This window comes from Giraffa tippelskirchi, chromosome 5 (genome assembly GCF_054371585.1).
Source record: "Giraffa tippelskirchi isolate mGirTip1 chromosome 5, T2T-mGirTip1v1.2.pri, whole genome shotgun sequence".
Taxonomy (NCBI): Eukaryota; Metazoa; Chordata; class Mammalia; order Artiodactyla; family Giraffidae; genus Giraffa; species Giraffa tippelskirchi.
Genome location: NC_137279.1, coordinates 72,848,685 through 72,861,956, shown reverse-complemented (window position 1 = coordinate 72,861,956; position 13,272 = coordinate 72,848,685). Strand labels below are relative to the sequence as shown.

Here is a 13,272-nt window from a genome sequence, read left to right as displayed (position 1 = left end):
GTGACCATTTAATGGTGATTTGCTGTTATCCCTCACCACTCTGGAAGCTGTGACTTTTCAAGATTGATGTGGTGTCTGCACCCCTGCCACCTGTTGGTTTCGGATCCTCAAAATGATGAGATTTTTGCAAACAGAATGGCATTTTGGTTGAAAATGTTCCCATATTCACAAATATTTTCTTCCTTAGATTCCCATTAAAAGGCAGTTCTGCTAGTTACTGTGTCTTAGTTGGAATGGAAAACCTTTGAAATAACAGTGCTCCAGTGAATGTGTGTAGAAGGGATAACACTGAAGGCCAATCTCTCCCTTTAATCTGTTTGCAATTTGACTCCTGGCCTCTCTAGCAGTTGTTTCTCTATTTTCTAATTCTAATTATTGACAAGTATTTGCTTGTTTTATGAGTATTTTATTGTGATTCAATTTGTTGTAATTCGCTTTCAAGTGCATTGTATGTTTTGGGAACCATCTGATCAGGCTCCGCCATTTAGAATTCTTTGTTTAATATAATAAATCCTGCTGTAGTTTGCCTCTAAATCAGGAAAGATTAGCTAATGTGACGCTTTCACCAATTTCTTTTTTTTCTCTTTTCTTTCTTTTGTTTAATGTCATCGAAGTACTCTACGGTTTTTGCATTTGCTAATATAGAAGTATAAAACATTCATTCATTTAATTCAATTTATTTAGCATATACTCTGTGTTTGATGTTCTTCCAGGCACTGGTGTTATAGCAGTGAACAAGACGAGCAAACTCCCTGTCCTGTGTTATTTATACTTAAGTGGAGAGGTGACACAAGAAAGAAGAAATAATTAAAGTAATTTTTATGGAGATGGTAGATCAGAGCAGTGCAGGAATAAGAGGAAAATGGAGAACTACACAGGCTGAGCTGTTTAAGACTCCTTAAATTCTCAGAACTTGTATCTAGATAATTATGCTGAAAGATTCAGAAACAATAAGCTGATTAAAACATGAGTCTCCAATATGCAATGATTAGATGATTAGTATATGTGGAATACATATGTAGAAATCTTTCCTGAGAATGTAAGCTCCTTGGAGGACAAGGAATTTATCTGTGTTCTTCACCATTTTATCACTAGACCCTGATGAATGGCTGACACAGAATAAGTACTCAATTAATATACTTTGGGTAAATGAATGACTTATCCTCCAAGAGATCCTTTTGCTTCTTTAAAAGTTTTGGTACTTAATTAATTAAAGGTGTAAATTTCTCTTATTCAGAATATTTAAAAGCCTGGAAGATTCAGATAAGCAAATTCTTTTGTACAGTTTTGATTAAAAATTGAGATTGAAATCTCAGTTGATCTAGTCCATTCTGGGTTTTTAGGCAGGACCAACCATAGCACCTATGACTGCAGATTACCTCTGGTGAAAACTCTTCAATAAAACAGACTTTTTACCTTCTTTCCAGAAATTATGTGTCCAAATCAACCTGATATCGTTAGTTGGAGACACACAGGAAAACCTCTGGAAGTCTTTCCTTTTGGAAAAGAAGTAACTTATACATGTAACCTGCACCTAGAAAGGAATGAGCTTCAGCCTCACTGGGGAGAGCACCATCTGCTGCACCAGTGACAGTCAGGGGAAAGGAATCTGGAGAGGTCCTGCCCCTCACTGTGCACTTCCAGCTTAGTGCACACTACTCTACATTCCAAAAGGGTTCAGAATATCTAAACAAGACTCTCCAAGTTTCCATAATTACAAGGTGGTGTTTATTTGTGCACTTGACAAAATTAAATGCCAAATCAATAGTAAATAGTTTTTAGAGACATCAATGTGTAAGAATCTGATGAGCTTTGGTTCTAGTCACTCAGTTGTGTCTCTCTGTGACTCCATGGACTATAGCCCACCAGGCTCCTCTGTCCATGGAATTCTTCAGGCAAGAATACTGAAGGGGGTTGCCATTTCCTTCTTCAGGAGATTTTCCTGACCCAGGGATCGAACTAGGCCTCCTGCATTGCAGATTGAAGAAGCAGGTGTTATGCTATACAATACATCCTTTTAGCTTATTTTATTTTTATATTTAGCTCTGTTGGGTCTTGGTTGTGGCATGAGGAATCTTTGTAGGGTCAGGCGGGATCTTTTGCTGCTGTGCACAAGCTCTTTAGTTTAGTTGTGGAGCCACAGCTCAATAGTTGCTGTGCTTGGGCCCCAGAGTACAAGGTTTCAGTAGCTGTGACATGCAGTCTCTCTAGTTGTGGCACGTGGGCTCCAGAGACACATGCTCAGCAATTTTGGTGTTCAGCCTAGTTGCTTCATGGTGTGTGGGATCATAGTTCCCCAATCAGGGATGGAACCTGAATCCCCTGTATTGCAAGGATAATTCTTAACCACCGGACCACCAGGAAAGTCCATCTATTAGAATTAGAAGGAAAATGTTGTCAAAGAATAGGAACCAAAAGGAAATATCTATGAACCTAAATTGGCGTAAGTTGACCATCTTCATAGATTTTGGAGAGAAGCACAGACCAGCAAAAAACAAAGCCTGCAGATTTGCTATTAATAGCCTAGTCGCTTCAGTCGTGTGCATTCACTATGAAAATTGGGCTACATTGTAAACTAAACACAAAGATTGTTTTAGCCAATATGGGCTATGTGTGTGCATGCTTAGTCGTGTCCGATAGACTGTAGCCAGCCAGGCTCCGCTGTCCGTGGAATGTTTCCAGCAAGAATACTGGAGTGAGTACCCATTTCCTTCTCCAGGGGATCTTCCTGACTCAGGGACAGAACCTGAGACTTTGCATCTTTTAAGCTGGCAGACAGGTTCTTTACCATCAGAGCAAATTCCAAGTGATTAGAAGGCTGACTTGCTCCTTAGCTTTACACTAATTTCAGCTGTTGAAGTATTCCTTCTCTAGTGAAAAGAAAAAACAAAACAAAACAAAAAACAAAGAAACATAAACTCAGTGAGAAAATGCAAAAGATAGTGTATTTCTAAGATCTGGAGAAGGTTTCCTAAGGTAATCAACACCACAGAGACATGAACATTCAGAAAGTGAAGACAGAAGGAGAAAGGAAATTGTTGAAGTGACTCTTTCACATAACATATTCACTGCTGGAGATCTCTGAAAGAAAAGAGCAGTTCTCGAAGCGAATAGACCAAGAACAGACACTCAAGTCATTTTTGTCCTCACTCTTCTCCAGAAACACCATGGTTTCAACTTGGGGTTTCCTAATGTGCCTGTTTACAAATACTGAGACCTAGTTTAGATTCACTGAGTTAACAGCGAGAGGCAATCGCCTAAATTCTGAGATTTTGGTTTTTTTCACCGGTAGAGGGCAAAAGGAGAAAAGGGAGTCAGAGTATGAGATGGTTTTATGGCATCACCAATGCAATGGACATGAACTAGGGCAAACTTTGGGAGATGGTGAGGGACAGGGAGGCAAAGAGTCAGGCATGACTGGTTGGCTCAACAACAACAACAACCTGTACTGAGATGGCAGCCATTGTTTTATCCGGTAGACTCTTTAGACTGGAGATCTGCCAGACCATCTTCACGTTCATTTGGCCTTTGGTAGTGGTGGTTTCGGAGAAGGCAATGGCAACTCACTCCAGTACTCATGCCTGGAAAATCCCACGGACGGAGGAGCCTCGTAGGCTGCAGTCCAAGGGGTTGCGAAGAGTCGGACACGACTGAGCAACTTCACTTTCACTTTTCACTTGCATGCATTGGAGAAGAAAATGGCAACCCACTCCAGTGTTCTTGCCTGAAGAATCCCAGGGACGGCAGAGCCTGGTGGGCTGCCGTCTATGGGGTCACACAGAGTCGGACACGACTGAAGCGACTTGGCAGCAGCAGCAGCAGTGGTGGTTTGGTCGCTAAGTCATGTCCGATTCTTGCGACCTCGTGGACTAGGAACCTACCAGGCTCCTCTGTCCAGTAGGTTTTATTTATAAGGGGGAACTCCTTGAACTAGAAGCTAGTTATACCTAATATTCAAGTTCTCAATTAAAAAAGAAACTGGCAATACAGATCAAAATATATCCTGTAAAGGATAAACAAATTGAAATATATTGAAAATAAATCAAATTTTCATATTGAGGAAAAGTATTTAATTATGTTGAAGAGATGAGAAATTGGTTTGCAAATCTTCAGACAGAATTCTCTGGGTGAAGAATTGTATCTAGCAAAGCTTTCACTATATGAAAAAAAATGAAAGGGAAGAAGAGAGAGCTCGATAGAAACTAAATGAGAAATTATTATCAAAACAAAGTGGAAATGATTGCTATTTTTCCAAGTATATATAGTTTTTTGATTTCCTTCTAATTGAATACAAAGTGAGTCTTCACTCATTGAGCCTAGTGCTATAGGCACAGGGTTTTAAAGCTAAAGCTAGACTTTGATTCAACATACATGTCAAACCATGTTTTCTTATAATAACTGTAGATTTTGTTGTTGGTGGTTTCATTTTGAGGAGATGATATTTATTACCTCGTTGTCTTGCAATGGCCTGCCTAGGAATCAGACCTAGAAAGCTAGTGATTGCTTACAAGTTTCAGAAAACATCTTGAGTTCTGCGTTTCTTGCTTATAAGCCTTTTACTGAGGTTTTGATGCACTGAAGTACACAGACACCAAACCAGGTGGAAGATGGGCAGAAACACTCTCTGTCTCCCTGAAAATGTGAAACATTGAATGGGAGCTGTCTTTTACAGTAAATGGTATAAATAAAATGTCCAGATAACAAAACAGACTTTCATATAGTTTGTTTTCTAATGAACACATGCTAATGGAACTTTCCCTTCAAAGATTACAAGGAATTGTAAAGTAATTAGCCCCCAACTAAAATAAATAAATTTATTAAAAAAAAAAAAAAGAATTATACAGCCCCAGTGTCAATAAGTGAATTGCATTAATGGATTTCCAAACATTAAAACACCATCCTTTTCTGGAAAAAAAATAAAAAAATAAAACTAATGATTTTTAAGGCAAAAACAAACAAACAACAACAACAAAGATTACAAAGACGTTATCTTTCCAAAATAAAAGTTTCTTTTGTGTAACCTCAAATCTAATACTAAAGAAAGAAGAATGGCATTAGGTATCTTTTTTTAACTCTTATGTTCTTGACTTTTTGGTACCTGGATCACTGTAATGCCCTAGATCTTTTCCAGTTTGCCAAGTTGAATATCCAAACCAATAAAACTGAGTTTTCCATTGGGACATTGTTAAGGTATGAATGCCATCCTGAATAACACAGGAAGTCATTCTCTATCACATGTCTACAAAATCTCACGTGGTCTAGTGTCAAAGATGTCTGTAAACATGAGTAAACCCTTCATTGGGGTGTTCCCAAGGTGTCAAAGTATCAATAAAATCATATATAAATTTTCCAAATTTTAGTGGTAAGGAAATTCTGTCAAACATGTGTGATCAGGTGGATGTAAGAGTTTGTCTTACAGGTTATCTCTAATGATTGGTTGAAATGCTTATTTCCTAAGAAAGTTTCAAGGAATACTTGCAGGAAAACTCCATTTGTTATAGGGGAATAAAAAGATAAGGAAAAAAATATTTCAGGAGATGCAAACTGTTTGAATAATTAGGGAAGAAAAATTACACTGGTGGGACAAAAGTCCACAAATAACTTTATATTTTAATAAGAGATTTGAGGCAAATCTAGAGTGGCGATCTCTTTGAAAGTGATGTTTAGTGGGTGGCTAATTCTGAGGCATTCTGGTGAGGTTCTGCAAGATGGAGAAATCTATAGAACCATCAGAATTGCATGTGCTCTTCTGAAAGTAATAGTCAGATGGGAATAATTTGTTATACACTATCAAAAGTCCAGATTAGTCTACCTGACTCCAATTCTGTTTCTTTCCCAAGGAAAAACCATAAAACTCTTCCAGATCCTATGAATGGTGTGGCTCACATAGATACAGACACCTGCTTGGATCCAGAGTCAATTTTTCTTGTAATAGAGGGTGATTTTCAAGCAACAACTCTTGTCAAGAGTTGCAGGACAGAAATTCTCCTTTCTGGTTATATCTCAGAAAGGAGGACTAGGCTATTTCTATCTGCTCTTAAAAAGTTTGAAGATAGATTTTTTGAACACCTAATTGAAAAGAAGAAAGGTATGATGGGATTTGAGGGAAAATCTGTATCCTTGCTGAAAACCAGAGAAGTGCATACAGCAAAAGTCAGGTATTCACTAGGTAGAAAGTAAGAAAATGTGGTGAAGGCAAAGGCAAACCATACACAGAGCCTGAACCCAGAGAAGACATTGCTTCAAGAAAGAGAAGACCATGAAGCAACTGTGTAGAAAGCAGATCTTAAAGGTGATGTCACTGCTTGTTTGCTAGGGCTGCCGTAACAAAGTGTGACAAACTGGGTAGCTCAGAACAACAATAAAATTTATTCTTTCACAGTTTTGGAGTCTAGAAGTAAAAAATCAACATGTCAGCCAAACATGTTCCCTCCAAAGCCTCTGAGGGAGGATTCCTCCTTGATTTTTTCAGATCATGGTAATCTCAGGCCTTCCTTGGCCTTTTACACATCACTCAAGTTTTTGTCTCTGTCTTCCCATAGCCATCTTTGCTCTGTGTCTGTATCTTCACATGACACCCTCCTCTCTGTGTGGGTCTTGATGCCCAAGTTTCTTTTTTTATAAGTACTCCAATCTTTTTAATTAGGGCCCATCCTAATGATGTCATATTAATATGACTATGTCTACAAATATCTTATTTCCAAATAACGTCACATTCATGGGGATTGGGGATTAGGCCTTCAACATACATTTTGGGGAACACTATTCAACCCTCAATAGAGACCCTGTGAAAATGTCAGACCTTGTGTTTACTGGGCAGTAGTCCCAACTTTGGTGCTTACCATTGCTCAGCATACAGTGCAATCTCAATCTCACTCCCAGTGGGAGCCACTGAACTAGTTAGGAAATATTGGTGCATCAATACTGTCATGATAAACACCCCAAAATAACTTATGGCCTTCAGAAACTTTGCTAACAAGGACTTTACCAATCATAGAATCTATAATCCAGCAAAATAAAATTAGAGTAAATGTAAACACTTCTTTCTCCAAGTACAATGCATACATTCTCTGACAGTACACTCTTTGTTTTGTGCTAGTGAATGAGTGAGCCTCTCAATGGTATAAAATAAAAACCATTGATCTTATGATATATTACAAGTTTGCATATGAACAAAAAGCATAAATGTCAGACTAAAAAAATCTGTGAATAAGCACACTGACTATTGTAGAAAACTGGAGACTGAAAAAAAATTAATCAAAGTGTCTTAGAATTAAGTAAAAGAAGAAAAGAGAAGTTATGTATAAAAGAGTAAGATGATTCAAAATACATGTAACAAAGGTTGCAGAAGGGTAAAGAATAAGCCCATACTTAGCCATTACTAGAGAATATTCTGTATCTCAGGGAAAATGAAAAAAAAATTGAGTGCAGATGGGAAATTAATAAACATAATATCTGCAAAAGAAATTAAAATACATTGACATCACATCAATCTTTAATATCACTAATTTGCAGAGGATAGAGTTTCTAATGTTTTGTTAATGTCTAGAGACTATACATGTACATTAAAATATAAGCAAGGACCTAAAAATAACACCTTTATACTTTTCAGGGAGCATATTTCCTGGGAGAAAGAAAAGATAAATTTATGCAATCGTAAGTATTTTTAAAGGATAATGATGAGTATTGGTGAGGTAGGAAATTGGCAAAAACAAAACTGGTAGAAACAAATTTCAAAAAGTGTTATATTTTCAACAAATTTATAAAAGTAGTGAAAGTGGGCATCCTTGCCTTGTTCCTGACTTTAGGGGAAATGCTTTCAATTTTTCACCATTGAGGATAATGTTTGCTGTGGGTTTGTCATATATAGCTTTTATTATGTTGAGATATGTTCCTTCTATTCCTGCTTTCTGGAGGGTTTTTATCATAAATGGATGCTGAATTTTGTCAAAGGCTTTTTCTGCATCTATTGAGATAATCATTTGGTTTTTTTCTTTCAATTTGTTAATGTGGTGTATTACATTGATTGATCTGTGGATGTTAAAAAAACCTTGCATTCCTGGGATAAAGCCCACTTGGTCATGATGTATGATCTTTTTAATATGATGTTGGATTCTGTTTGCTAGAATTTTATTAAGGATTTTTGCATCTATGTTCATCAGTGATATTGGCCTATAGTTTTCCTTTTTTGTGACATCTTTGTCTGGTTTTGGAATTAGGGTGATGGTGGCCTCATAGAATGAGTTTGGAAGTTCACCATCTTCTGCAATTTTCTGGAAGAGTTTGAGTAGGATAGGTGTTAGCTCTTCTCTAAATTTTTGGTAGAATTCCGCTGTGAAGCCGTCTGGTCCTGGGCTTTTGTTTGCTGGAAGATTTCTGATTACAGTTTCGATTTCCGTGCTTGTGATGGGTCTGTTAAGATCTTCTATTTCTTCCTGGCTCAGTTTTGGAAAGTTATACTTTTCTAAGAATTTGTCCATTTCTTCCAAGTTGTCCATTTTATTGGCATATAGCTGTTGGTAGTAGTCTCTTATGATCCTTTGTATTTCTGTGGAGTCTGTTGTGATCTCTCCATTTTCATTTCTAATTTTGTTGATCTGATTTTTCTCCCTTTGTTTCTTGATGAGTCTGGCTAATGGCTTGTCAATTTTGTTTATCTTCTCAAAAAACAAGCTTTTAGTTTTGTTGATTTTTGCTATGGTCTCTTTTGTTTCTTTTGCATTTATTTCTGCCCTAATTTTTAAGATTTCTTTCCTTCTACTGACCCTGGGGTTCTTCATTTCTTCCTTCTCTAGTTGCTTTAGGTGTAGAGTTAGTTGATTAATTTGATTTTTTTTCTTGTTTCTTGAGGTACGCCTGTATTGCTATGAACCTTCCCCTTAGTATTGCTTTTACAGTGTTGCATAGGTTTTGGGTTGTTGTGTTTTCATTTTCATTCGTTTCTATGAATAATTTGATTTCTTTTTTGATTTCTTCTGTGATTTGTTGGTTATTCAGAAGCGTGTTGTTTAGCCTCTATATGTTGGAATTTTTAATAGTTTTTTTCCTGTAATTGAGGTCTAATCTTACTGCATTGTGGTCAGAGAAGATGGCTGGGATGATTTCAATTTTTTTGAATTTACCAAGGCTAGATTTATGGCCCAGGATGTGATCTATCCTGGAGAAGGTTCCGTGTGCACTTGAGAAAAAGGTAAAATTGATTGTTTTGGGGTGGAAAGTCCTGTAAATATGAATTAAATCTAATTTGTCTATTGTATCATTTAAAGTTTGTGTTTCCTTGTTAATTTTCTGTTTAGTTGATCTATCCATATGCGTGAGTGGAGAATTAAAGTCTCTCACTATTATTGTGTTATTGTTAATTTCCCCTTTCATACTTGTTAGTATTTGCCTTATATATTGTGGTGCTCCTATGTTAGGTGCATATAGCAAACATTATCCTCAATGGTGAAAAATTGAAAGCATTTCCCCTAAAATCAGGAACAAGGCAAGGATGCCCACTTTCACCACTACTATTCAACATAGTTTTGGAAGTTTTGGCCACAGCAATCAGAGCTGAAAAAGAAATAAAAGGAATACAGATAGGAAAAGAAGAAGTAAAACTCTCACTGTTTGCAGATGACATGATCCTTTACATAGAAAACCCCAAAGATTCTACTAGAAAATTACTAGAGTTGATCAATGAATATAGTAAAGTTGCAGGATATAAAATTAACACACAGAAATCCCTTGCATTCCTATACTCCAATAATGAGAAAACAGAAAGAGAAATTAAGGAAACAATACCATTCACCATTGCAACAAAAAGAATAAAATACTTAGGAATATATCTACCTAAAGAAACAAAAGACTTATATATAGAAAACTATAAAACACTGATGAAAGAAATCAAAGAGGACACAAACAGATGGAGAAATATACCGTGTTCATGGATTGGAAGAATTAATATAGTGAAAATGAGTATACTACCCAAAGCAATCTATAGATTCAATGCAATCCCTATCAAGCTACCAATGGAATTTTTCAAAGAACTAGAACAAATCATCTCACAATTTGTATGGAAATATAAGAAACCTCGAATAGCCAAAGCAATCTTGAGGAAGAAGAATGGAACTGGAGGAATCAACCTGCCTGACTTCGGGCTCTACTACAAAGCCACAGTCATCAAGACAGTATGGTACTGGCACAAAGACAGAAATATAGATCAATGGAACAAAATAGAAAGCCCAGAGATAAACCCACGCACATATGGACACCTTATCTTCGACAAAGGAGGCAAGAATATACAATGGAGAAAAGACAATCTCTTTAACAAGTGGTGCTGGGAAAACTGGTCAACCACTTGTAAAAGAATGAAACTAGAACACTTCCTAACACCATACACAAAAATAAACTCAAAATGGATTAAAGATCTAAACGTAAGACCAGAAACCATAAAACTCCTAGAGGAAAACATAGGCAAAACACTCTCCGACATAAATCACAGCAGGATCCTCCGTGACCCACCTCCCAGAATATTGGAAATAAAAGCAAAAATAAACAAATGGGACCTAATTAAAATTAAAAGCTTTTGCACAACAAAGGAAACTATATGCAAGGTGAAAAGACAGCCTTCAGAATGCGAGAAAATAATAGCAAACGAAGCAACAGACAAACAATTAATCTCAAAAATATACAAGCAACTCCTGCAGCTGAATTCCCGAAAAATAAACGACCCAATCAAAAAATGGGCCAAAGAACTAAACAGACATTTCTCCAGAGAAGAAATACAGATGGCTAACAAACACATGAAAAGATGCTCAACATCACTCATTATTAGAGAAATGCAAATCAAAACCACAATGAGGTATCATTTCACACCAGTCAGAATGGCTGCTATCCAAAAGTCTACAAGCAATAAATGCTGGAGAGGGTGTGGAGAAAAGGGAACCCTCTTACACTGTTGGTGGGAATGCAAACTAGTACAGCCACTATGGAGAACAGTGTGGAGATTCCTTAAAAAACTGGGAATAGAACTGCCATATGACCCAGCAATCCCACTGCTGGGCATATACACCGAGGAAACCAGAATTGAAAGAGACGCGTGTACCCTGATGTTCATCGCAGCACTGTTTACAATAGCCAGGACATGGAAGCAACCTAGATGTCCATCAGCAGACGAATGGATAAGGAAGCTGTGGTACATACACACAATGGAATATTACTCAGCCATTAAAAAAAATACATTTGAATCGGTTCTACTGAGATGGATGAAACTGGAGCCCATTATACAGACTGAAGTAAGCCAGAAAGAAAAACACCAATACCGTATACTAATGCATATATATGGAATTTGAAAGATGGTAACGATAACCCTATATGCGAGACAGAATAAGAGACACAGATGCATAGAACAATTTTATGGACTCTGAGGGAGAAGGTGAGGGTGGGACGTTCTGGGAGAATAGCATTGAAACATGTATATTATCGTATGTGAAATAGAACACCATTCCATGTTCGATGCATGAGACAAGGGCTCAGGGCCGGGGCAATGGGATGACCCAGAGGGATGGGATGGGGAGGGAGGTGGGTAGGGGGTCCAGGAAGGGGAATATATGTAAACCCATGGCTGATTCATGTCAATGTATGGCAAAAACTATTACAATATTGTAAAGTAATTAGCCCCCAACTAAAATAAATAAATTTATTAAAAAAAAAGTAAATACAATAACAGAATTAGCTGTTAAATAATGAAACTTTGCAATGTAATCATAATTTAAAAACAATTTCTAAAGTCATAAACTATATCCATAAAACTAGAAAATGAAAGAAATTTAAAAAAGCACAGGCTACACTTTTATTGTATAAGAAATGGATTGTTGTTGATGTTCAGTCACTAAGTCATGTCCGACTATTTGAGACCCCATGAAATGTAGCACACCAGGCCTCTCTATCTCTCATTATCTCTCAAAATTTGACAAAGCTTATGTCCAGTAAATTGGTGATGCCATCTAACCATCTCATCCTTGGTCACCCTCTACTCTTTTTGCCTTTAATCTTTCCCAGTATCAGGGTCTTTTCCAATGAGTCAGTTGTTCTCATCAGGTGGCCAAACTATTGGAGCTTCAGCTTTAGCATCAATCCTTCCAATGAGTACTCAGGGTTGCTTTCCTTTGGGGTTGACTCATTTGATATCCTTGTTGTGCAAGAAACTATCAAGAGTCTTCTCCAGCACTACAATTCAAAAACATCAATTCTTTGGTGCTCAACCTTCTTTATGGTCCAACTCTCACATCCATACGTGACTACTGGAAAGACCATGGCTTTAACTAGATGGACCTTTGTCAGCAAAGTGATGTCTTTGCTTTTTAATATGCTGTCTATGTTTGTATACCTTTCTTTCCAAGAAGCAAGTGACTTTTTAATTTCATGGCTGCAGTCACCATCCATAGTTACTTTGGAGCCCAAAAAGAGAAAATCTGTCACTGCTTCCACTTTCCCCCCTTCTATTTGCCATAAAATTAAGGGACCTGATGGCATGATCTTCTTTTTTTGAATGTTGAGTTATAAGCCAGCTTTTCACTCTCCTCTTTCACTTTCATCAAGATCTCTTTTATTACTTATTATTTTTTATTTTAAATTAGTGTATTATCTATTTTTTAACTTTACAATATTGTATTTGTTTTGCCATACATTGCCATGAATCCACCATGGGTGTACATATTTTCCCCTTCCAGAACCCTCCTCCCACCTCCCTCCCCACCCCATCCCTCCAGGTCATCATGGTGCACCAGCCCCGAACACTTAGAGAACTGATTACTGGCTGGATCTGTCTCTCCCCTTTTGATTCCCCCTTTTCTCCTCGTGGCCACATCTGTCTCCTTCCTCCCTCTTCTCTTCCCTGTGTAACTCCGTGAACATCTCTGAGAGATCCAGACAGTGGAGAGCACATAGGGAAGTGATTACTGGCTAGCTTGCTCAAGATCTCTTTAATTCCTCTTCGCTTTCTGCCCATTACAGTGGTATCATCTGCATATCTGAGGTTACTGATATTTCTCCCAGCAATCTTGATTCCAACTTCTAACTCTTCCAATCTGGCATTTTGCATGATGTGCTCTGCATATAAGTTAAATAAATAGGGTAACAGTATACAGCCTTGTTATACCCCTTTCCCAATTTTGAACCAGTCAGTGTTCCATGTAAGGTCCTAACTGTTGTCTCTTGATCTGCATACAGGTTTCTCAGGAAACAGGTAAGATGGTCTAGTACTCCCATCTCTTTAAGAATTTTCCAGTT

At 37.4% G+C, this 13,272-nt stretch overlaps 2 pseudogenes; one reads left to right on the top strand and one right to left on the bottom strand.

Annotated features, from left to right (window-relative positions):
- LOC145505197 (complement receptor type 1-like) overlaps positions 1–5,942 on the top strand; it is a 58,706-nt pseudogene extending 52,764 nt beyond the window's left edge.
- A 426-nt stretch (positions 5,943–6,368) lies between these two features.
- Positions 6,369–13,272, bottom strand: part of LOC145505196 (complement factor H-like) — an 80,601-nt pseudogene continuing 73,697 nt past the window's right edge.